The sequence below is a fragment of the Schistocerca americana genome, chromosome 11 (genome assembly GCF_021461395.2).
Source record: "Schistocerca americana isolate TAMUIC-IGC-003095 chromosome 11, iqSchAmer2.1, whole genome shotgun sequence".
Taxonomy (NCBI): domain Eukaryota; kingdom Metazoa; phylum Arthropoda; class Insecta; order Orthoptera; family Acrididae; genus Schistocerca; species Schistocerca americana.
In genome coordinates this window covers 79,838,111-79,861,123 of record NC_060129.1, presented here as the reverse complement: position 1 = coordinate 79,861,123, position 23,013 = coordinate 79,838,111, and the positions used below count along the sequence as shown (strand labels likewise).

At 47.4% G+C, this 23,013-nt stretch overlaps 1 pseudogene; it reads right to left on the bottom strand.

The window, feature by feature from the left end:
- Positions 1-17,200: 17,200 nt before the first annotated feature.
- LOC124554305 lies at positions 17,201-17,318 on the bottom strand (annotated as a pseudogene).
- Between the last annotated feature and the right edge of the window lie 5,695 nt (positions 17,319-23,013).

Below are 23,013 nucleotides of genomic sequence, written 5' to 3'. Positions count from 1 at the left end.
TACGACCCCGTTGCCAATATCTATGATTGGTTCGTTGGTTTAAAAGAGAGGGGGGGGGGGGGGGGGGGGGAGGAGAGAGAGAAGCACCAAACTACGAGGTGGTCAGTCCCTTGTTCCGACGGAAACAATGCCGCAAGGGTGAGGATAAAACAAAACAGAATGAAGGGAAAAACCAGAAGAGCGACTGAAGGGCAACAAACAAATGGATGAAAAGGGATAAGAAAACCACAAAGACGCAAGAAACAGAGGTTAAAACAAGAAAGCAGGTTACCATGGCTAGCTGACCATGAGGATAAAAAGGAAGAGCCAGCCACTCTGCAACACATTAAAACCTCCACCCTGAGAGCACTAGCGTGGAGGACCCATAGGGACAAAGGACATTTGCTAAAGCAAATGATAAAACTCACCCTCGCGAATAAAACGTAAAACTAAAGCAGCTGTTGAGGTATCGTCGCCCAACACAGAAGGTAGGGTGCTGGGAAAGTTAAAAGTCCGCCGCAGAGTGCCTGAAAGTGGGCTGTCCAGCAGGACATGGACTACTGTCATTCGTGAGACACAGCGACACAGAGGTGGTAAGTGAGTCGTGGTAAAAATGGCTGTTTTGAAGAGCGAGCCGCAGCGCGTAGTGTGAAGCAGTCGCCCTCCGTTTCTGGCGGTGGCGCCGCTGTGGCAATCGCAGCTTTGGTGTCGCCCTCTGGTGGGAAAAGGGAAAGGTTGCCTGTTCACGTGCATTTAAGGGGCGCTATCAGATCGGCAGGTAATGCACTCCGCCTCGCCTTCCGTATACGCCTCCCATCTCCCACGCAGATCCTCTATGACCTCATTCCTTTCCCCCATCTGCTCCTATTCCTCGAACATATCCGCATCCTCTACACCTCCCGCCGCCTTGAACCCCCTCACCCCCTGGTTGCTCCTCTCCTCTCCGATCCCCGCCCCCTGCCACGCCTTCACCGTTGTGTCCCCCCTACCCTCCATCTCTACACCCTTCATCTCCTTTCCCAAGGTGGCTTCCGTCAACTCCCCCTCCCGGATGATGCCCTCTCTCCCGCCATTTATCCCTCCTATCAACTCTGATCCTCACTCGCCCTCCTTTCCTCTGTCCGTTTCCCAGGCTCCCTCTCCCCCCCTTCCGTGCTCTTTCTTCCACACCTCCCCTCTCTTTGCCCCCTTCTCTCCCCCGAGTCCTTTTACATTTCCCTCCTCAGCCTCCTCTCATTCCGTCTCGCGTCTGCCCTTCTCCCCCTTTATTAGTCCTCTCCCTCCTTGGTTCCCCCCTCTTTTTCGTTTTTTCCTCTTCTCCCTCCTTGTTTTTCCCCCTACTCCAGGTCCCCCCCCCCCATCTGCCTCGGATCGGGAGTGCCATCTTTGTGCCGCCTTTTTCGTGCAGTGTTTTACAGTGTGTTTATCCAATGCGTGCTCTGTGTTGTGTCTTTTGGGACGTCTAGCGAACTGCCATCATACTGTCGCTGGGTGTGCTTTTTATCACTTGCGAACAGAAACCAGACTGTCGCCATGTTTTTTAATTGTGTGTCTACTATGTTACTTGTCTGATTCCTGTGTATTTTATCAACATTGCCGTCCCCTTTTGCTTTCTGTTTTAACTTTCCGCATTTTTACGCCATTTTCCACTTTGAATCACCATTTTATCGCCTGTTTTTTCTTGTTTCTTTCTTCTTCCTTTTTACAAAAAAAAAGTCTGTAGGCTGTAGAGCAGCGTAGTAAGCTGCTGCCAGCCCGCCCCCTTCGGGGGGAATTGAAAAATCAATAAAGAAGAAAAAAAAAAAACTCGGCAGGTAGTCAGCCGGAGGCAGTTAGTGAGTCTGTCAGTCTCGGCGAGTCTAGTCAGTTGGTCAGCTGGGTCAGTGTGGGGCAGTCAGTGTGCAGCAGTCTGTCGTCCGGAGTGCTAGTATGCGTTAGGCCGCCAGCCTACTAGAGTTTCTTCAGGCAAAGGTCATTGGCAGTTGGATCGATCGGTTGGTCGGTCGCGCACTGAGACACGAGATGGCTTGTCCGCCTTGAGCGTCGGCGCATGTGAGGTCGCCACGTGAGTCCAGTGGGCCGCGGCGTATAGCGAGGAGGGGTAGTGGCTTCGCGGTCGACACGAGAGCAACAGGAGTCAACCCACGACATCGGTCTCGCCGGTGAGAGCTGCGACGCCGTGAGACGGGAGGTCGGCGCGCCTTCCTACGTCCGTTGAAGCGGCTGGCAGCGGACTGTTCGCGAGAGCGATTTGGGGGTGCTGCGCCAGGTCTTCGCCAGAAATCGGAGTTTATTAAAAGTTAAGTGACTGGTGATATGTTGTTCATTTACTTGTTTTCTTGGTCAGTCTCTCGTCCCCAGCTTGCTCGTCTGTCTTGCGTTCGCATTTGTTATGCAGTTAGTGTCTGTCTGTCGGTCTGCCTTACGTTAGTAGCTGCCTCTGTCATCTTTGTCGGATTCGGTGTTAACGAATTTATAGAATTAAAGTGTAAAGGCTGAATTCCTGAAATACGTTTTTATCTTGCCTATCATCTTGCGAGGCGGTATATGTGTAATATAGAGCATGTTGTACATTTTATGAAAGACTGCATTTCATGAATTTTATTTAAATAGTCATATTTATTAAGTTGCAACCCTTCCACCGTAAGAGTCCTTTTAAAAACAAATTGCACTTTCGGTGGCAAATAATTTCTTAGTGTGAGTGTTTGTAGCATTTCCATCCCTCTTACGGGGTGCATAGTTCCCGACAGCACTACTGCAGACTTAGGTCGAGTCCGTGCCACGTCGTGCTGGCGGGGGCCCTACACGATATTAGGCAGATGTACCAGTTTCTTCGCCTCTTCAGAGAGTATTAATGCAGGAAGACGAAGGCGTTTAATTCTTGAAACTACCTAAATTTGTTTCTGTTGCCTCTGAAAGTATCCAGTTTTCTCTTTGGTTTCCTTTAATCCTCCTCCGGTGTACGGATTCCATAAGAAGGGCGATAGGTTACAAAGCCTTCCGAAGTGTTTATCCCCTTCCATGTCTCGTGGAGCAAGCAAGGAAGCCTCTTCTGTGCAGGGCACATTATACGGTTGCGAAAGAGGCGCACTCACACCGAACGTCGGATAGTTTCCTGGTAACGGCATCACAATCTCCTCCTTAATGTCGGATATGGTGGGCAGAAAACTGGCATCGGGCCGAGTAGACAATCAACTTCAGTGGCCATTAAAACAAAGAACCTTTTGCTGCCCTCCTGTGTGCAAATGAACACGTGTGTGAGAGACGTATTTGCCTGCAGCGCCGTACCGTGAGAAAGCTGTCACGCCTGTAGCCTCGGGGCCCTCTTAAGTTCTGACGAGACACAACGCAGACCCGTCTATAAAAGGCGACACACACACACACACACACACACACACACACACACACACACACACACACACACACACACACACACACCACTCAACGCCTTAGGACCGCCACTGAGATAGGCGGTATCGCACACGCCGCTTACCATTCACCGCCGGCGACTGCATTAAACCCCAGCCGCCAGAGTGCCTTCCAAGAGGCTCATTCTGCACACAGCCTGCTAGCGACACAATGGCCACCGCCAACCTTTGTTTACGCACTGCACGATCAGTCCGCGATCGGAAAGTAGTGTCAAACGCGGTAAGCCACTTCTACATCTACATCCACACTCAGCAAGCCACCTGACGGTGTGTAGCGGAGGGTACCTTGAGTACATCGGTTCTCCCTTCTATTCCAGTCTCGTATTGTTCGTGCAAAGGATTGTCGGTATGCCTCTGTCTGGGCTCTAATCTCTCTGATTTTACTCTCGCGGTCTCTTCGCGAGATATACCTAGGAGGAAACAATATACTGCTCGCCTCCTCGGTGAAGGTATGTTCTCGAAACTTCAACAAAAGCTCGTACCGAGCTACTGAGCGTCTCTCTTGCAGTCTTCCACTGGAGTTTATCTTCCACCTCCGTAACGCTTTGGCGATTACTAAATGATCCTGCAACGAAGCACGCTGCTCTCCGTTGGATCTCTCTCTCTCTCTCTCTCTCTCTCTCTCTCTCTCCCCCTCTATCTCTTCTATCAACCCTATCTGGTACGGATCCCATACTGCTGAGTAGTATTCAACAGTGGGCGAACAAGTGTACTGTAACCTACTTCCTTTGTTTTCGGACTGCATTTCCTTAGGATTCTTCCAACGAATCTCAGTCTGGCATCTGCTTTACTGACGATCAACTTTATATGATCATTCCATTTTAAATGCCTCCTAATGCGTACTCCCAGATAATTTATGGAATTAACTGCTTCCAGTTGCTGACCTGCTATATTGTAGCTAAATAATATGGGATCTTTCTATGCATTCGCAGCACATAACATTTGTCTACATTGAGATTCAATTGCCATTCCCTGCACCATGCGTCAGTTCGCTGCAGATCCTCCTGCATTTCAGTACAATTTTCCATTGTTACAACCTCTCGATATACCACAGCATCATCCGCAAAAAGCCTCAGTGAACTTCTGATGTCATCCACAAGGTCATTTATGTATATTGTGAATAGCAACGGTCCTACGACACTCCCCTGCGGCACACCTGAAATCACTCTTACTTCGGAAGACTTCTCTCCATTCTCAAGTGGAATGGAATCTAATGGGGGATTTTTTCCACCGTATACAAACGGTAGGGTTTCATCGATGACAGGATACGGAACGAAGAAGGTCTAATGAACATACGTCCCGAAATACATCGTTTCCAGGCTAGACACTGTTTATTCAGTCATACTTCGTTACAGAGGCTGCAGTCTAATACGCGCTGTACCATGCAGCCACAGTCACAGTATGTGCTAAAACTGGTTTCCTTGCACCTCAACGCATGCGTATATGCGCCGTTGCATGTTACGCCTCACAAGTTCACATCGGACACACTGCATCCGAACAGTGACAAAGGCAGCACGAATATGCAGGTCCATTGTCTCCACATATGGAATGAGATGACCCCATAACTAGAGGTCGCACGGGCTTCAGGTCCCGTGTAGGAGCAGGACATGCAACTGTACTCTCTCGTCTGATCAGTCGACCACGGAACATACTACCGAGATGAGTCCGGACGTTAACGGGGAAGTAGGCTGGAGTATTATCGTGTACAAGCCACATAACCCCTTCATGTCATCAGTGGCACTTCTTCCAGCAGGGAAGGCACTCGCAAAAAATTGCCCATACTTCCGGCCTGTTGGACTACGTTGAAGGGCCGCCGGAGTGGCCCAGCGGTTCTAGGCGCTACAGTCTGGAACCGCGCTACCGCTACGGTCGCAGGTTCGAATCCTGCCTCGGGCATGGATGTGTGCGATATCCTCAGGTTAGCTAGGTGTAAGTAGTTCTAAGTTCTAGGGGACTGATGACCTCAGAAGTTGAGTCCCATAGTGCTCAGAGGCATTTGAACCATTTTTTACCTTGAAGGAAGACTGGTCCCAAAATACTGTCGCCAACTATCCCGGACCACGCATTCCGGCTGCACGGAAGCTGATGATTGGCTGTCACCACAACATGGGGGCTCTGCATACCATCCCACAGACGACTGCTATCAAAGATACCACTCCGTGTTAAAGTGGCGTCACCTGTGAATGGTGTGGATGAAACAACTCCCTGAATCGAGGTTGTCTGGTGAAGAAACCAGTGACAAAATTGCTCCCGATGTGCGAAGTCTGTCGCTACTAAGCCCTGCACACTCTCTACGTGAAAAGTGTAGTAACAGTTGTCATGGAGAATGTTCCACCCGGCCGTCTGGCTTACCCTGTTCTGTCGGGCCAACTGCCTGGTACTGACACGGCGGTCGCATTCCGCACTGTCAATCACATTTTCCTCCAAATCTGGTGTCCCAACATTTCGGGTGCGTCCTCCATGGTTTCGTGCTTCCTGAAACGACCCTGTCTCAGACAGACGGCGGAAGACTGTTACAAACATTGAATCCTGTGCTTGTGGTCGGCGAGCACACGACTCCTCATAGAACCTTGCTGGATGCCGCCCGTTGCCGTTTGCCTTTCCCTAAGTAAAAACTATGTCGGCAAGCTATCCATTCCCCGTCAATCTGCCGCAACAACTAATTATCCTCGGAGTAGTGAAGCAACTTAAATCACTTAACAAAAACAAGTCTTCTGGTCCAGACTATAGACCAATTAGGTTCCTTTCGAAGTATGCTGATGCATTAGCTCCATACTCAACGATATACAACCGTTCGCTCGACGAAAGATCCGTACCCAAAGACTGGAAAGTTACACAGGTTACATCAGTATTCCAGAAAGGTAGTAGGAGTAATCTACTACATTACAGGCCCATATCGTTAACGTCGATATGCAGCACCAATTTGGAACATATATAGTCTTCGAACATCAAGAATTACCTCGAAGAAAACCGTCTATTCACACACAGCCAACATAGATTTAGAAAACATCGTTCTTGTGAAGCAGAACCAGCTCTTTATTCGCATCAAGTATTGAGTGAAATTCACAAGGGATATTACATTGATTCCGTATTTATGGATTTCCGGAAGGCTTTTGACACTGTACCACAGAAGCGGCTCATATTGAAATTGCGTGCTTATGGAATATCGTCTCAGTTATGGGACTCGATTTGTCATTTCCTGTCAGAGAGGTTACAGTAATTGACGGAAAGTCATCGAGTAAAACAGAAGTGATTTCTGGCGTTCCCCATGGTAGTGTTCTAGGCCCTTTGCTGTTCCTTATCTATATAAACGATGTGGGTGACAATCTGAGCACCCGTCTTCGGTTGTTTGCAGATGACGCTCTCGTTTATCGACTAATAAAGTCATCAGAAGATCAAAATAAACTGCAGAACGATTTAGAAAAAAATATCGGAATGGTGCGAAAAGTGGCAGTTGACCCGTCATAACGAAAAGTGTGAGGCCATCCACATGAGTGCTAAAAGTAAAGCGTTAAACTTCGGTTACACGATAAATCAGTCTAATCTAAAAGCCGTGAATTCAACTAAATACCTAGTTATTACAATTACGAACAACTTAAATTGGAAGGAACACACAGAAAAATGTTGTGGGGAAGGCTAAGAAAATGTTACAGACCTACTAAGGAGACTGCCTCACTACGTTTGTCTGTCCTCTTTTAGAATACTGCTGCGCGGTGTGGGATCCTTACCAGATAGGACTGACGGAGTACATAGAAAATGTTCAAAGAAGGGCAGCACAAATTGTATTGTGGCAAAACATGGGAGAGATTGCCACTGAATGATACGGGATTCGGGGTGGACATCATTAAGAGGAAGGCCTTTTTAGTTGACATAAAAGTTTTCTGGGTTTGGTACCGAGTCATAATGTAAAAACTACTGCTGCTATAGAAAAACCAACGTTTCGGCCACGATTACAGCGGCCTTCTTCTGGGTCTATCTTTAGTTGTCACGGAATCTTCTCACGAAATTCCAATCACCAACTTTCTCCTCCGAATGCGAAAATATTTTGTTCACACCGACCTTCATAGGGAGGAACGATCACGATAAAATAAGGGAAATCAGAGCTCGTACGGAAAGATATAGGTGTTCAATCTTTCCGCGCGCTGCACGAGATTGGAATAATAGAGAATTCTGAAGCTGGTTCAATGAACCCTCTGCCAGGCACTTAAATGTGATTTGCGGAGTATCCATATAGATGTAGTAATTTCCTTTCCAGTTCCACTCGCAAATACAGCGAGGGAAAAACGACTGTCTGTGTGAGCCCTAAGTTCTAGTATCTTCCTGGTTTTTACGCGCAATGTATGTTCACTGCAGCACATCGTTCCGCAGTGAGCTTCAAATGGCGGTTCTCTAAATTTTCTCAATAGTGTTTCTCAGAGAGTACGTCGCCTTTCATCCAGAGATTCCCATTTGAGTTTCCGAGGCACTTAAGTGTTGCTCGAACCGACCGGTAACAAACCTAACAGCCCGCCTCAGAACTGGTTCGATATCTTCCTTCAATCCCACCTTGTAGGAATCCCAAACTCTCTAAGAGTACTGAAGAATAGGTCGCACCAGCGTCCTATATGCGGTCTCCTTTACAGGTGAACCACTGTTTCCTAATATTCTCCCAATAAACCCAAGTCGACCATTCGCCCCTTCCCTACCACGGTTTTCCCATGCTAGTTCCACATCATATGGCTTTGCCCAGATATTTAAACTTTACTGTTTGAAACAGGACACCAGTAATACCGTACCCCAACATTACAGGTTTGATCTTCCTGTCATTGGCATGAACTTACATTTTTCCACATTTAGGGCTAGCTGCCATTGATTACACCAACTGTAAATTTGTTCAACTCATCTCGTATCTGCCTACAGTCACTCAACTTCGACACCTTACCGCACACCACGTCATCATCAGCAAACAACCGCAGATATATACCCTTCCAGGTAGGGAAATCATTTACGTATTCAGGGAACAACAGCGGTGCTATCACACCTCCGTGGGGCAATAATTGTGATACTTAACTTCCTGTGTTAATCTCTGAACAGAACATTATACTTCTTAATGTGTAATGTCATCACAGAATTCTAAGATTTCCTACGTGGTCAAATATTGTATGAAATACTGGTAGTCAGAATACTGTTGCCCCTGTAAGTCGTTAGATAGGCAACCAGCAACTCCAAATGGGTGACCGTTCTAAGCTTTTGGTGACACCTTGCAAGGTTTGTACGTGTTGTTGTGGTCTTCAAGTCCTGAGACTGGTTTGATGCAGCTCCCCATGCTACTCTATCCTGTGCAAGCTTCTTCATCTCCCAGTACTTACTGCAGCCTACATCCTACTGAATCTGCTTATTCATCTGTCTCCCTCTACGATTTTTTTCCCCCACGCTGCGCTCCATTGCTAAATTTGTGATCCCTTGATGCCTCAGAACATGTTTTACCAACCGGTCCCCTCTTTTCAAGTCGTGCCACAAACTCCTCTTCTCCCCGATTCTATTCAATACCTCCTCATTAGTTATGTGATCTACCCATCTAATCTTCAGCATTCTTCCGTAACACCACATTTCGAAAGCGTCTATCCTCTTATTGTCCAAACTATTTATGGTCCATGTTTCACTTCCATACATGGCTACACTCCATACAAATACTTTCAGAAACGACTTCCTGACACTTAAATCTATACTCGATGTTAACAAATTTCTCTTCTTCAGAAACCCTTTCCTGCCATTGCCAGTCTGCATTTTATATCCTCTCTACTTCGACCATCATCAGTTATTTTGCTCCCCAAATAGCAAAACTACTTTACTACTTTAAGTGTCTCATTTCCTAATCTAATTCCCTCAGCGTCACCCGACTACATTCCATTATCCTCGTTTTGCTTTTGTTGATGTTCATCTTATATCCTCCTTTCAAGACACTCTCCATTCCATTCAACTGCTCTTCCAAGACCTTTGCTGTCTGACAGAATTACAATGTCATCGGCGAACCTTAAAGTTTTTATTTCTTCTCCATGGACTTTAATACCTACTCCGAATTTTTCTTTTGTTTCCTTTACTGCCTGCTCAATATACAAATTGAGTAACATCGGGGAGAGGCTACAACCCTGTCTCACTCCCTTCCGAACCAACTTTGTACGTACTAGAGTAAAAGATGCTGAATGCTACGGGTTCCATAGTGATTATTAGCCGAGTGCAGGTGTATGAAATCGGGCAGTGTCAGGTTCTCACACTGTCCGGAGCGACACGCGCGGTAGAGACGCGAGTGCAGGAGGTGTGTGGCGGTGAATGCTTCACTCTCGCTTTTCCACGGCGGTTTCCGCAAACAGTACATCACCTCGCGAGCGTTACTACCCGCCCACGCGTTCACTTTCCCACGGCAGTTACTGCCAGCCGGGCACGCGGTAAGACACTAGCGAGTGAGTGGCGGCGGTCTGCTGTTGCCTGAAGACGTACGGCGCGCGGCCGGCCGAAACGCCGCTCGCTGGCCGGCAATCACAGCCGTCAATGTTCGCCCGTACAGCACGCGCAGACCGTCACACCGCACGTCCGACACTTCACGTTCATTTCGTCCAGAAGGCAAAGCAGCCGCTCTCTCGGTGAAACGACGCGGAAACTGCAGGAGCCGTTCCACTGCCGGTTCTCTCTCTCTCTCTCTCTCTCTCTCTCTCTCTCTCTCTCTCTCTCTCTCCCACTCCCTCCCCCCGCCCCCCTCACCACACAACACGGTAGGCGACGAAATATCCCGTGCAGCCGAATAGGGTCGACGACTTCAACCTCACCCAATGACACACCGTCCCCACTAAAGTGCGCGTCATTTACGACGGTGGCCGAGTTTAGGTCCGTTCTGCGCATCTGACGTCACAAAACGCAAGCCAGTCATTGAACAGAGAACGACGTTGCCAGAGCTCGACTGCAGTGCAGAGCACGGACGAGTGTCTTCAGTTTTAGAAACGTTCAGCCATAAATAAAGTAATTGAGCAAAAGCATTGATAGCAGACTCTTTTATAGAAAGTTTGGAAAAAGCTTTCTTTATACTAGCTGCTTCATAATTTATTAATTAATTAAACCAAACAAGCAATAAACCTCCTAATTGAGGCGATAGCAAGGAAATTCATTCCCACTAACTGCTTTTTCACAATAAAGAACAGTGGTAATTGTTTATTTCCTATTGTACTTCGACGAAACTTGAGTAATTCATAGTCATACCAACACTGTTTGTGGTATTTTGCGTGATTTTTAAAGTACTCCAGGATTTCTATTGAACAACGAGCTGCGTTAGCGTAACGGTTAAGGTCATTGGCTGTTAAGCTAAAGATTACGAGTTCAAATTTTGTTTGGTGCTTAAGATTTTCTTTATTTGAAAACAATATCGAAGTGTCTTACTTCATTAATTTTATTCGTTTGAATGTAATTTTTTGAAATTTCTAGTGGCAACTAAAATCGACCATACGGAAAGTATACGCTGTGGACTTTTACCTCTGCAAAGTCTTCAAAATTTCGTGCAATGGTTTACTACATTTGATGCTGCACAATAACCGCGTTGAACATTGAAACAAAATTAAGTCATTTATGGGGGGAAGGAATCAGTCAAGATTATGTGTAAAAATTTTTGGGCCAAATAGTTTTTGTGGAATCGAATGATAATTGTGTCAAAGCAGTCGAAACACCATGTGTCTGCACAGGCGAGCAGTGCAGTGATGACAAAATGGCGCACAGCGCGGAATGCGGGGAGCACGTCTCTGTAGCAGCGAAAGGGTTAATGCGGCCGTGGTGGCTTTACTTCATAAACTACGCACTCCCCCCTAAACGTAAGTTTGCGAACTATACTATACTATGACGCTGCTTCTCTTGGCGCGTGCAACTGGCAACGCAGCAATCTCCCGCGTCTGGGCGGGCATGCGCGAACCGCCAAGATAAAAGAATTGAACTATAGCAGTGATATCTACTTCCTTGAAACACTCTTAGATGATTCATTATGTCATCTTATGCTCCTAACATGCTTGTCTTCCTCTGGACTTTCATTGTTCTTTCATAAAAACGGAAATGAAATTCCAATAATTCCAAAGTCCGGGTAAAGCACTCCATTCGAGTAACGCGACGTCTGTGACGTCAGAGGCTAGTTCGCTGCTCCTACTGCCATAATGCTTACGCGCACAGACGTCTTGATTCGGAATTTACGTTTCGCAAACTTTGTTACAAGCGGTGTGCAGTACCACACTGCACGGATACATCCACAAAAGCTACTGAGAAGTTGTTTTCTAGTGTTCCAAGGAATGAGAAGAGGCGTACAATGTGGCTGCACTTTCCCGGCAACGCACGTCCACGTCCAGGCTCACTAAATTAATTAAAAATGGGTTGCACTACGAAGTTAAGATGAACTTACCACCGACCTATGCTCTCCCACTGTTACAAGGAAGCAGAGCGCCGTTCAACTCTTACGTAGTGAAAATTGTCGTTTTCCCCAACTTCACATAAACTGTTCCTGAGCTCAGTTGTTGGGGAGTGGTAGACCGTCGAATTTTATAGTATGTCCACAGACCGCTCACTGGAAATGGTAATGTTCGGCTACTTCGAGACCATCCGCAGCCGTTCCTAAACAAGGGTGGAATTTTCCTGGACGACAATGCGCCAGGTCAACGGGGCAGAGCTGTTCGCATTAAGCTTGAAGAACATTCTGGAGAATTAGACGAATGACATGGCCATGCAGATCGCCTGACACGAATCGCACCGACCATTTACGGGACGTAACTGTGCGCAAAATCTTTCGCCGAGTGCACTTTGGCTATTATGGACGGCTGTAGAGGCAGCGTGGCTCGGTATTTAAACGCGGGAACTTCCATCGACTTCCTTAGTCCATGCCACGTGAAGCTGCCGCTGCACTATACCCAGCAGGTAGCGCTCCGAAACGATATTACTGCAGGCTGACAGTTATTGAACTATACGGGGTGAGTCACCTAACGTTACCGCTGGATATATTTCGTAAACCACATCAAATACTGACGAACCGATTCCACAGACCGAACGTGAGGAGAGGGGCTAGTGTAATTGTTTAATACAAACCATACAAAAATGCACGGAAGTATGTTTTTTAACACAAACCTACGTTTTTTAAAATGGAACCCCGTTAGTTTTGTTAGCACATCTGAACATATAGACAAATACGTAATCAGTGCCGTTTGTTGCATTGTAAAATGTTAATTACATCCGGAGATATTGTGACCTAAAGTTGACGCTTGAGTACCACTCCTCCGCTGTTCGATTGTGTGTATCGGAGAGCACCGAATTACGCAGGGATCCAAAGGGAACGGTGATGGACCTTAGGTACAGAAGAGACTGGAACACCACATTACGTCCACATGCTAACACCTTTTTATTGGTCTTTTTCACTGACGCACATGTACATTACCACGAGGGGTGAGGTACACGTACACACGTGGTTTCCGTTTTCAATTACGGAGTGGAATAGAGTGTGTCCCGACATGTCAGGCCAATAGATGTTCAATGTGGTGGCCATCATTTGCTGCACACAATTGCAATCTCTGGCGTAATGAATGTCGTACACGCCGCAGTACATCTGGTGTAATGTCGCCGCAGGCTGCCGCAATACGTTGTTTCATATCCTCTGGGGTTGTAGGCACATCACGGTACACATTCATCTTTAACGTACCCTACAGAAATAAGTCCAGAGGTGTAAGATCAGGAGAATGGGCTGGCCAACTTATGCGTCCTCCACGTCCTATGAAACGGCCGTCGGACATCCTGTCAAGGGTCAGCCTAGTGTTAATTGCAGAATGTGCAGGTGCACCGTCATGCTGATACCACATACGTCAACGCGTTTCCAGTGGAACATTTTCGAGCAACGTTGCCAGGTCATTCTGTAGAAACGCGATGTATGTTGCAGTGCTCTCCGATACACACGATCGGACAGCGGAGGAGTGGTACTCAAGCGTCAACTTTAGGTCACAATATCTCCGGATGTAATTAACATTTTACAATGCAACAAACGGCACTGATTACGTATTTGTTTATATGTTCAGATGTGCTAACAAAACTAACGGGGTTCCATTTAAAAAAAACGTAGGTTTGTGTTAAAAAACATACTTCCGTGCATTTTTGTATGGTTTGTATTAAACAATTACACTAGCCCCTCTCCTCACGCTGGGTCTGTGGAATCGGTTCGTCAGTATTTGATGTGGTTTACGAAATATATCCAGCGGTAACGTTAGGTGACTCACCCTGTGTATGAAAAATACGTACATTAGTTACAAATCACTGCATGCACACAATTTTTCAAGGAGTGAAAGTCACTACAGATATTCGGATGTAGATTATGGCATGTTCGATATGCCTGCTATAATTGGCCGTGATGTGGCGCAGATGAATAGAGAATTTCTGCGTGACCCGCTGAAAGTATCTGAATATAGATGCTGTCGAGGACCTCCTGAGTTATTCTTTTCAGCTCAGCAGTGGTTTTGGGGTTAATGTTGTACACCTCGTCTTTAATACAGCCCCACAAAAACGCGTAGCGTCTGTTCATATCTGGTGAATATGGTGGCCAATCAAGGCCCATGCCAGAGGCCTCCGGGTACCACGGAGCGCCAATGTGGTCCTCCTCCGACACACCAGAAACTATTTTGGTAACAGTAGTTCGTCGCTGAGGTAACTCGTGTGGATAACAACGCAGGTTGACAAGACAGTAGACGTCGTTCCAATCAGTCTCCAACAGTGGGACAATAAAGTTCTCAAGCATATCGAGGTATGCGCTTCCTGTAACATTGTTCTCGGCAAAGAAAAATGGACCGTAAACTCTCCGTGAAACTGCACAAAACATATTAAATTTTGGAGGGTCCTTCTAATGTTGTACAACTTCATGCGGTTGTTTTGTACCCCGTATTCTCACATTATGACGATTCACCTTCCCATTTAAATGGAATGTTGCCTCGTCACTAACCACTAAGTGTGGAAGAAAACTTTCGTCTTCCATATTGCCAAGAACGAAACTGCGGAACTCCATAGGGTGTTTGTCACATAAGATAGCAGACGAAAGCTTCCTGTGTTGATAGCACCGAAGCGAACAGGATGCGAGCCGTTCGCTAAACGAACTACAACGTGCAAAAGGTGAGCCAACACATTCTAACACAAGCGATTTCGAATCGATCACCACCGAATGTCATTCGCTGGGGCTCTATTCTGTATCGTTCACACCGATGGGTACAGCAGGTTAGTGACATCATTTTCAGGTTTTTTTACCCGAAGTTCCTATCCAGTAACCTCCTGGGACTTGATACCGCTCAGTCCTGTCGATTTTTCGACAACGGTACCGAGAGAATATCAATTTCGGTATGGCCCTGTCTTTCGATTCGGTGTGGTTTATCTACACGTAGAATTAGTTATTTTAAACGTATTGAGCGGTTTTAGCTTTTTATTTAGTGATTGTGTTACGGTACTGAAGAATTACCAGGACACATCCGGGTCGAAAGTGAGTTCATAATAGACTATTTTCCTTTCTTAGAAAAATGGTTTGTATTGTTACAATGTGTTGTTTGCTGTGGTCTTCAGTTCAGAGACTGGTTTGATGCAGCTCTCCATGCTACTCTATTGTGTGCAAGCTTCTTGGATCTGACATTCCACGCTCCAATCCATAGAACGCCAGTTTTCTTTATCCGTGATAACGACGTCCTCCTTAGTAGTCCCTGCCCGGAGACCCGAATGGGCGACTATTTTATCTCTGGAATATTTTACGCAAGAGGACGCCATCATTTAACCATACAGTAAGGCTGCATGCCCTCGGGAAAAATTACGGCTGTAGTTTCCCCTTGCTTTCAGCCGTTCACAGTACCAGCACAGCAAGACCGTTTTGGTTAATGTTACAAGGTCAGATCAGTCAAACATCCAGACTGTTTCCCCTCTAACTACTGGAAAGGCTGCTGCCCCTCTTCAGGAACCACACGTTTATTGATTGGCGACTCCATGGAGTGCTGTGTGCACAACGACCATATATGTTAAATTAAAAGGCAAGGTCAGCGTTGGCCGTAATATTGCTGTTGTATTGATAGCAGAATCGATTTTCGATCACGTAGTGATCATCTTCGGTGCTGTACAAATTAAACTCTGACACTGGTATCAAGTTGTCTATAACCAAAACTGAGAAGTTTGTTATCCCTTCTCAGTTTTGGTTATAGATAACTTGATACCAGTGTCAGAGTTTAATTTGTACAGCACCGAAGATGATCACTACGTGATCGAAAATCGATTCTGCTATCAATAAAACAGCAATATTACGGCCAAAGCTGACTTTCCTTTTAATTTAAAAACCCGTTTGTCCGGCCTCTCAACAGATACTCCTCCGTTGTGGTTGCACCTACGTACACGGCTATCTGTATCGCTGAGGCACGCAAGACTCCCCACCAAAGGCAAACGGCAACGTCCATCATGGTTCATTGGGGGCGGGCGAGGGGGGGGGGGGGGGGGGGCGGCGGATGTGAATGATTATAACATAAACAAAACAGTATCGGTCAATATTCTCACAAAATACCAGGTATTTTTACGTAATTAAAGAGTTTAAAAGATCATTAAATTTCAAAAGTTCGGCTCTGCTTACGTGATCTCTTGAGTGACAGCTGAAATTCTTAGTGACTAGGCGTTCTCTTTTCCGCAAATGGTACCGAACCGACCGGCGAAATGGCAGAAAGATACAGAATAGGGCCCCTGGCGCCCCCCTCGTGTTTACATCAGACGAAATTGTCGTCCGCTGTTGCACATTAGCTAGTGTTGACCTGGGTGTGGCGGGGCCTTCAGTGACGTCCGAGCTGCGCGGCCCGTTAGCGCAGCGTGAGTCTCACCTGAGCGTGTGGTCCACGTCGATCATGGCGACGACTCGATGCCGGCACAGGCTGCAGCTGCAGCTATCACAGAGAACGGGGCGCGGCAACTGCGGGCGGTGGCGAGCTGGCGCTACGGTGCTTCCCGGCCTACTAGCAGGGCCGCGATAGCGGATCGGATGCGGCGCGGGACGTGCAGCCTTTATCGCGATACTATCGATAAACCGCTCGGATAGGTGTTATCGCCGCTGCGCCTCTCGGTGCACTTCCAGCACTGGCTGTTAGCTGGCAGCACTGCAGCCGAAGTTAACAGTTCGCCACTGTCTCCTTTTCCCAGTACACTTAGTACGTGGCGCAGCGTTTCACCAAATGGGGGGTGATTACGCACTGAACTGTAAAAAACGGGCAACTCGAGAGAAACGGGCAACTCGAGAGAAACGGGCAACTCGAGAGAAACGGGCAACTCGAGAGAAACGGGCAACTCGAGAGAAACGGGCAACTCGAGAGAAACGGGCAACTCGAGAGAAACGGGCAACTCGAGAGAAACGGGCAACTCGAGAGAAACGGGCAACTCGAGAGAAACGGGCAACTCGAGAGAAACGGGCAACTCGAGAGAAACGGGCAACTCGAGAGAAACGGGCAACTCGAGAGAAACGGGCAACTCGAGAGAAACGGGCAACTCGAGAGAAACGGGCAACTCGAGAGAAACGGGCAACTCGAAAAATAATAAACGAACTGAATTCCTCCCGAACAAGCCATGGAGGCCCAACGGTACCGACCGGCCGCCGTGTCATCGTCAGTCCACAGACATCACTGGATGCGCATACCGAGGGGCATGTGGTCAGCACACCGCTCTCCCGGCCGTGTGTCAGTTTACGAGTCCGGAGTCGCTATTTCTCAGTCAAGTAGCTCCCTAGTTTGCCTCACAAGGGCTGAGTGCACCCCGCTTGCCAACAGCGCTCGGCAGACCAGATGGTCACCCATCCAAGTGCTAACCCAGCCCGACAGCGCCCAACTTCGGTGATCTGACGGGAACCGGTGTTACCACTGCGGCAAGGCCGTTGGCTGCAAAATGATACTTTATGTGACGAAGGGCAAACCTTTCTTTCTAGCATTTGTAAGCTTAGAAATAGCTTTTGACAATGTTGATAGCAATATTCTCTTTGAATTTCTCAAGGTGGCAGGGGCCAAATAGAGGGAACGAATTTGTGCAGAAACCAAATGGCAGTTTTAAGAGTCGAGGGGCATGAAAGGGAAGCAGTGGTTGGGAAGGGAGTGAGACAGGGTTGTAGGCTATCCCCGATGTTATTCAATCTGTAAATTGAGGAAGCAGTAAAGGAAACAAAAGAAAAATTTGGACTAGAAATTGAAAACCGTGGAGGGGAGAGAAAAACTCTGAGGTTTGCCGACGACATTGTAACTATGTCAGAGACAGCAAAGGACCTGTAAGAGCAGTTGAACGCCATGGACAGTGTCTTGAAATGAGGATATAAGCTCAACATCAACAAAAGCAAAACGAGGATAATGGGATGTGGTCTAATTAAGTCGGGTGATGCTGAGGAATTAGATCAGGAAATGAGACGCTTAAAGTAGTAAAGGAGTTTTGCTATTTGGGGAGCAAAGTAACTGATGATGGTCGAAGTAGAGAGGATATAAAATGTAGACTGGCAACGGCAAGGAAAGCGTTTCTGAAGAAGAGAAATTTATAAACATCGGTATAGATTTAAGTGTCAGGAAGCCGTCTGTGATAGCATTTGCATGGAGTGTAGCAATGCCTGGAATTGAAATATTGACGATAAACACTTTAGGCAAGAAGAGAATAGAAACTTTTGGTGCTACAGAAGAATGCTGAAGATTAGATGGGTAGACCACGGAAGGGTGGTGAGAGGGAGGGTGGGAAATAACACCACCACCACACAAAGAACCTGCGGAATTCTGGCGGTATGTTGGAGGTGTACTCGGGAAGTCCAGATCTTCCGCCATAAGATTTCCCCCCCGTCTCGCAAGATGAACTAACATCTGGGAATGGGGGGTGGGGGCCAAGAGATTTTTCCAGCGACGCCGGAGTTCACACAGCTGTCGAGTGGCTCCCTGACGATGGAATGAGTTTATATCAGCGAGGAACTCCTACGAATAACAGAACTCTCCCATCGATGTTTATGTATAGAGTTGGCGACTAGGTTGAAAATATGGTGTCATTAATGCGTGCCACTTTGACGTGTAGGGCAGGATTCAACACAAGCTACTTGGCCCGCCGTAACATAGCGTAAATTACGTTTTGCAGCCCACTCTGCCTGCTGCGTACTGAAGCCCTGTTTGTATTCACGTAATCCTTTAAGAGGGACAGCATTACTGTCTGCGATAAGGCAGTTACGTAACACGTCCACAGGGTACCCTAATCTCGCAGGGCTTCCGGTCGTCATGCGCAAGGACTCAATTGAACATCTGGACCGCTTTATAAGCATATTAACAAGCGATCAATAACGTCGTACTGTCAATCGAACTTTGAATGGATTAATGCGAATTGATTAATTATACTACCAGACAAGCTCACGTGTCACGTATTATAGAGGAACAGAGATATGACTTCTGAAGACAGAGCGATTGCTACACAGGACATTTAATTACAATGCGATACGAACAGAAAAGCTTAAGTCCCAAAAACATGAAGGACTTCCTGAACCATAAATTGAGTCATATACAACTCTATCGTGGAAGACAACAGGCTGTCTCTCTCTTTTTGGGGAAGACATTTGAACAGAGCCGAAAACAAGACAGCTCGTAAAGGAACGTTAAGGCAGTAATTCTCTATTGCTCCACACTCTAATTGAAGAGACTCCAATAGCTGATAGAAAGACAAGTACCCTCTGCCGGACACTTCAGTGGTGCGAACATGATAGCTGTAGAAGTACAGTAAATAAAATATAAACTACTCTGAAGCCACGGAGAGGCTGGAAATTCATGATGACCAATGCAACGCGAGCAATGCTTTTTATTTTCACTAAATGAACAACAAATTCTCATACGACTTTGGATTTCGAATTGCCTTGCTCTGGTAATTTACGGATCTTGCAATAATAATAATAATAATAATAATAATAATAATAATAATAATAATGTATCTGACAACGTTGCCTCATAAAATTGTGTGTTTGCGGGCGGCTTCTCCCGGTAAAAAAAGGTGACAGCTTTCCATAACGCAAATGTCTTCACATACAGGACAATTTTTTCCATTTCTTACAAACTAGGGATTGATCGATGAGAGGATAGTGAACAAAGAAACGCTAATGAACTAATGTCCGCCGGCCGGAGTGGCCGAGCGGTTCTAGGCGGTACAGTCTGGAACCGCGTGACCGCTACGGTCGCAGGTTCAAATCCTGCCTCGGGCATGGATGTGTGTGATGTCCTTAGGTTGGTTAGGTTTAAGTGGTTCTAAGTGACTGATGACCTCAGAATTTAAGTCCCATAGTGCTCAGAGCCATTTGAACTAATGTCCAGAAATGCATAGTTTCCATGCTAGAAACCATTTATCCGATCATACATTGCCACACAGACTGCCGTCTAATACGCGCTGTACCATGCAGCAACACTTACCGAATGTGTTGAAAATCGTTTAAATTTGCTTCAACGCACGCTTGTACGCGCCGTAGCATGTTCTGTCTCACACTTTGAGATCGGCCAGGCTGAATGCGAACAGGGTCTCAAAGACAGCATGATAACACTGCTCCAATTTCTCCGCATCTGCAATGGGCTCTGCATACTCGATACCTGATAATCAGACAGCGCACGGGTTGAGATCCGGAGAATGAGCAGGGCATGCAAAAATGGTTCAAATGGCTCTAAGCCCCATGGGACTAACATTTGAGGTTATCAGTCCCCTAGACTTAAAACTACTTAAACCTAAGGACATCACACACATCCATGCCCGAGGCAGCATTCGAACCTGCAACCGTAGCAGCCGCGTGGTTCCGGACTGAAGCGCCTAGAACCGCTCGGCCACCGCGGCCGGCCAGGCCATGCAACTGGACCCCTTCGTCTGATCAATCGACGAAGGAACACACGACTGAGATGCGTCCAGACGTTAACGGCGAAGTAGACTGGAGCACCATCGTTTTATTTTTTCTTTTTTTTTGTTTTGGTTTTAGGGCGCAATACTGCTATGGTCATTAGCGCCCGGTCCGTGACTTTAGGTACAGTAAAAAACCGAAAATGGAAACCAGCAGCAATGGGAACGAAAGTCATTAAATTGGAGAAACTAAAAGCAGAAGGAATGCTTAAAAATCCACTACAGAAAGGGGTTGGTTGTCCCCAAAAAAAGCCTCAAATGACTGACGTCATTTCACTGGCACTAATAAACTCGAGAACGCGATCGGCTGAAATCGACGATATATCAGGCGATAGCTGTAGACGGGAGCGTAACGGATTAAAATAGGGGCACTCAATTAAAAGGTGTCTAACCGTCCACAGCTGAGAGCAGTGGGGACAGAGTGGGGGAGGATCGCCGCTTAAAAGATGTCGATGGCTAAAAAGACAGTGCCCTATCCGGAGTCGAGTTAAAATTACCTCCTCCCGACGACGCGTTCGGGAGGAAGAAATGCGCGTGCCATAAATGAACAACACGACGACATAAAACGCTCCGTAGATCGGCGAAGGGAATCGATTGAATAGCTGGCCGAAGAAGAGAGACTGCAGCCTTGGCTGCAATATAGGCCGCCTCATTTCCACAGATACCAACGTGTCCCGGGAGCCAGAGGAACGCCACCGAGACGCCCCCCAGGTGGAGCAAGCGCAGACAGTCCTGAATCCTGTGGACCAGAGGGTGGACGGGGTAGAGAGCTTGGAGACTGAGGAGAGAGCTGAATCTGAGCAGATAACATACTGTATCCGCTGATGGCGGCGGATGTAGTGGACAGCCTGGAGAACAGCGTAAAGCTCCGCAGTATAAACCAAACACTGGTCGGGAAGCCGAAATTGATTTGGGGTGTCGCCAACAATAGAGGCACTCCCTACACCTAACGATGTTTTCGAGCCGTCGGTGTAAATAAATGTGGCGTCCGTCATTTGTGCACATAGAGCAGCAAATGCCCGACGATAAACAAGTGAAGGGGTACCATCCTTGGGAAATCGACAAAGGTCACGGAGCAGGCAGATCCGCGGACGGAGCCAAGGCGGTGCTGTACCTAAAATTGTCAAGAAGGTTTTAGGAAAGCGGAATGAAAGAGAATGGAGCAGTTGACGGAAGCGGACTCCCGGTGGTAGTAGGGAGGAGGGGCGGCCTGCATACCCTACATCAAAGGAGGCGTCGAAAAAAAGGTCATGGGCTGGATTAGCAGGCATGGAAGACAGATGGCTAGCATAACGAATCAGAAGGACTGCTCGCCGATTGGACAGCGGAGGTTCAGCAGTCTCAGCATAAAGGCTTTCCACAGGGCTGGTGTAAAAACCTCCAGACACTAAACGTAATCCACGGTGGTGGATAGAGTCGGGACGCTGAAGAATAGACGGCCGAGCAGAGGAGTAAACTATGCTTCCATAGTCCAATTTCGAGCGCACTAAGGCGCGATAGAGGCGGAGAAGGACCACTCGGAGCACCATCGTGTAGGAGCCACATAACGCTTCCTGTCATCACTGGCACTTCTTCCAGCAGGGTAGGCAGAGTCACCCGCAAGAAACGCCGGTACTTCCAGCCTGTTACACGACGCGGAAGGAAGACTGGTCCCAAAATACGGTCGCCATTTATCCTGGCACACGCATTCCGGCTGCACCGATGCTGATCATTCGCTGTCACCATACCGTGGGGATTCTGCATACCATTCGATAGAGGACTTACGAAACTTGAAGTTACCACTCCGTGTACATGTGACCTCATCTGTCAATAGGATGGACGACAATCGTGGTTGCCTGATGAAGAAATTAATGACAAAACTGGTCCCAGTGTGCACAGCCTGTCGCTGGTGAGCCCTGCAAACGCTGTAAGTGAAGAAGGTACTGGCGGGCCAACCGCCTGGTACTGACACGGCGGTCGCCTTCCACAGTGCTAATCACATTTTCCGCCAAGTCTGGTGTCTGAACATTTCGGGTACGCCCTTCACGGTTTCCTGCTTCCTGAAACGACCCTGCCTCAGACAAAGGGCGAAACATGGTAGCAAAGATTCAATACTGTGGTTGTTGTCGGCGGGAATAGGTCTCCTTATACAACCTTGCTGCCCACCCCCCGTTGCCATTTGTCTTTCCCTAAGAAAACACAATGTGGTGAAGCTCTCGACTGGAATACGTAACGATTGTATACAACGCTGTATCAATTCAACACAAGGTGAGTCAGCAAGAAAAGTGAATCGGACACAACGTTACCAGTTACTATGGCAGCAGAGGGCCGCTATGAAATGACGTATAAGGAATAGTGCCAGCCTCTAGGAGGAAACCGTGCATACAGTAATTGCGGCTGCATGGTACAGGGCGTACTAGACCGCAGTATCTGTAATAAAGTGCGATTGAATAAATGTTCAAATGTGTGTGAAATCTTATGGGACTTAACTCCTAAGGTCACCAGTCCCTAAGCTTACACTCTACTTAACCTATATTATCCTAAGGACACACACACACACACACACACACACACACACACACACACACACACACACACACACGCGCGCGCGCGCGCGCGCGCGCCCACACGCCCGAGGGAGGACCAGCCGCACTACCATGACTGCATCGCCCAAGACCGCTCGGCTAATCCCGCGCGGCGATTGAATAAATCGTCT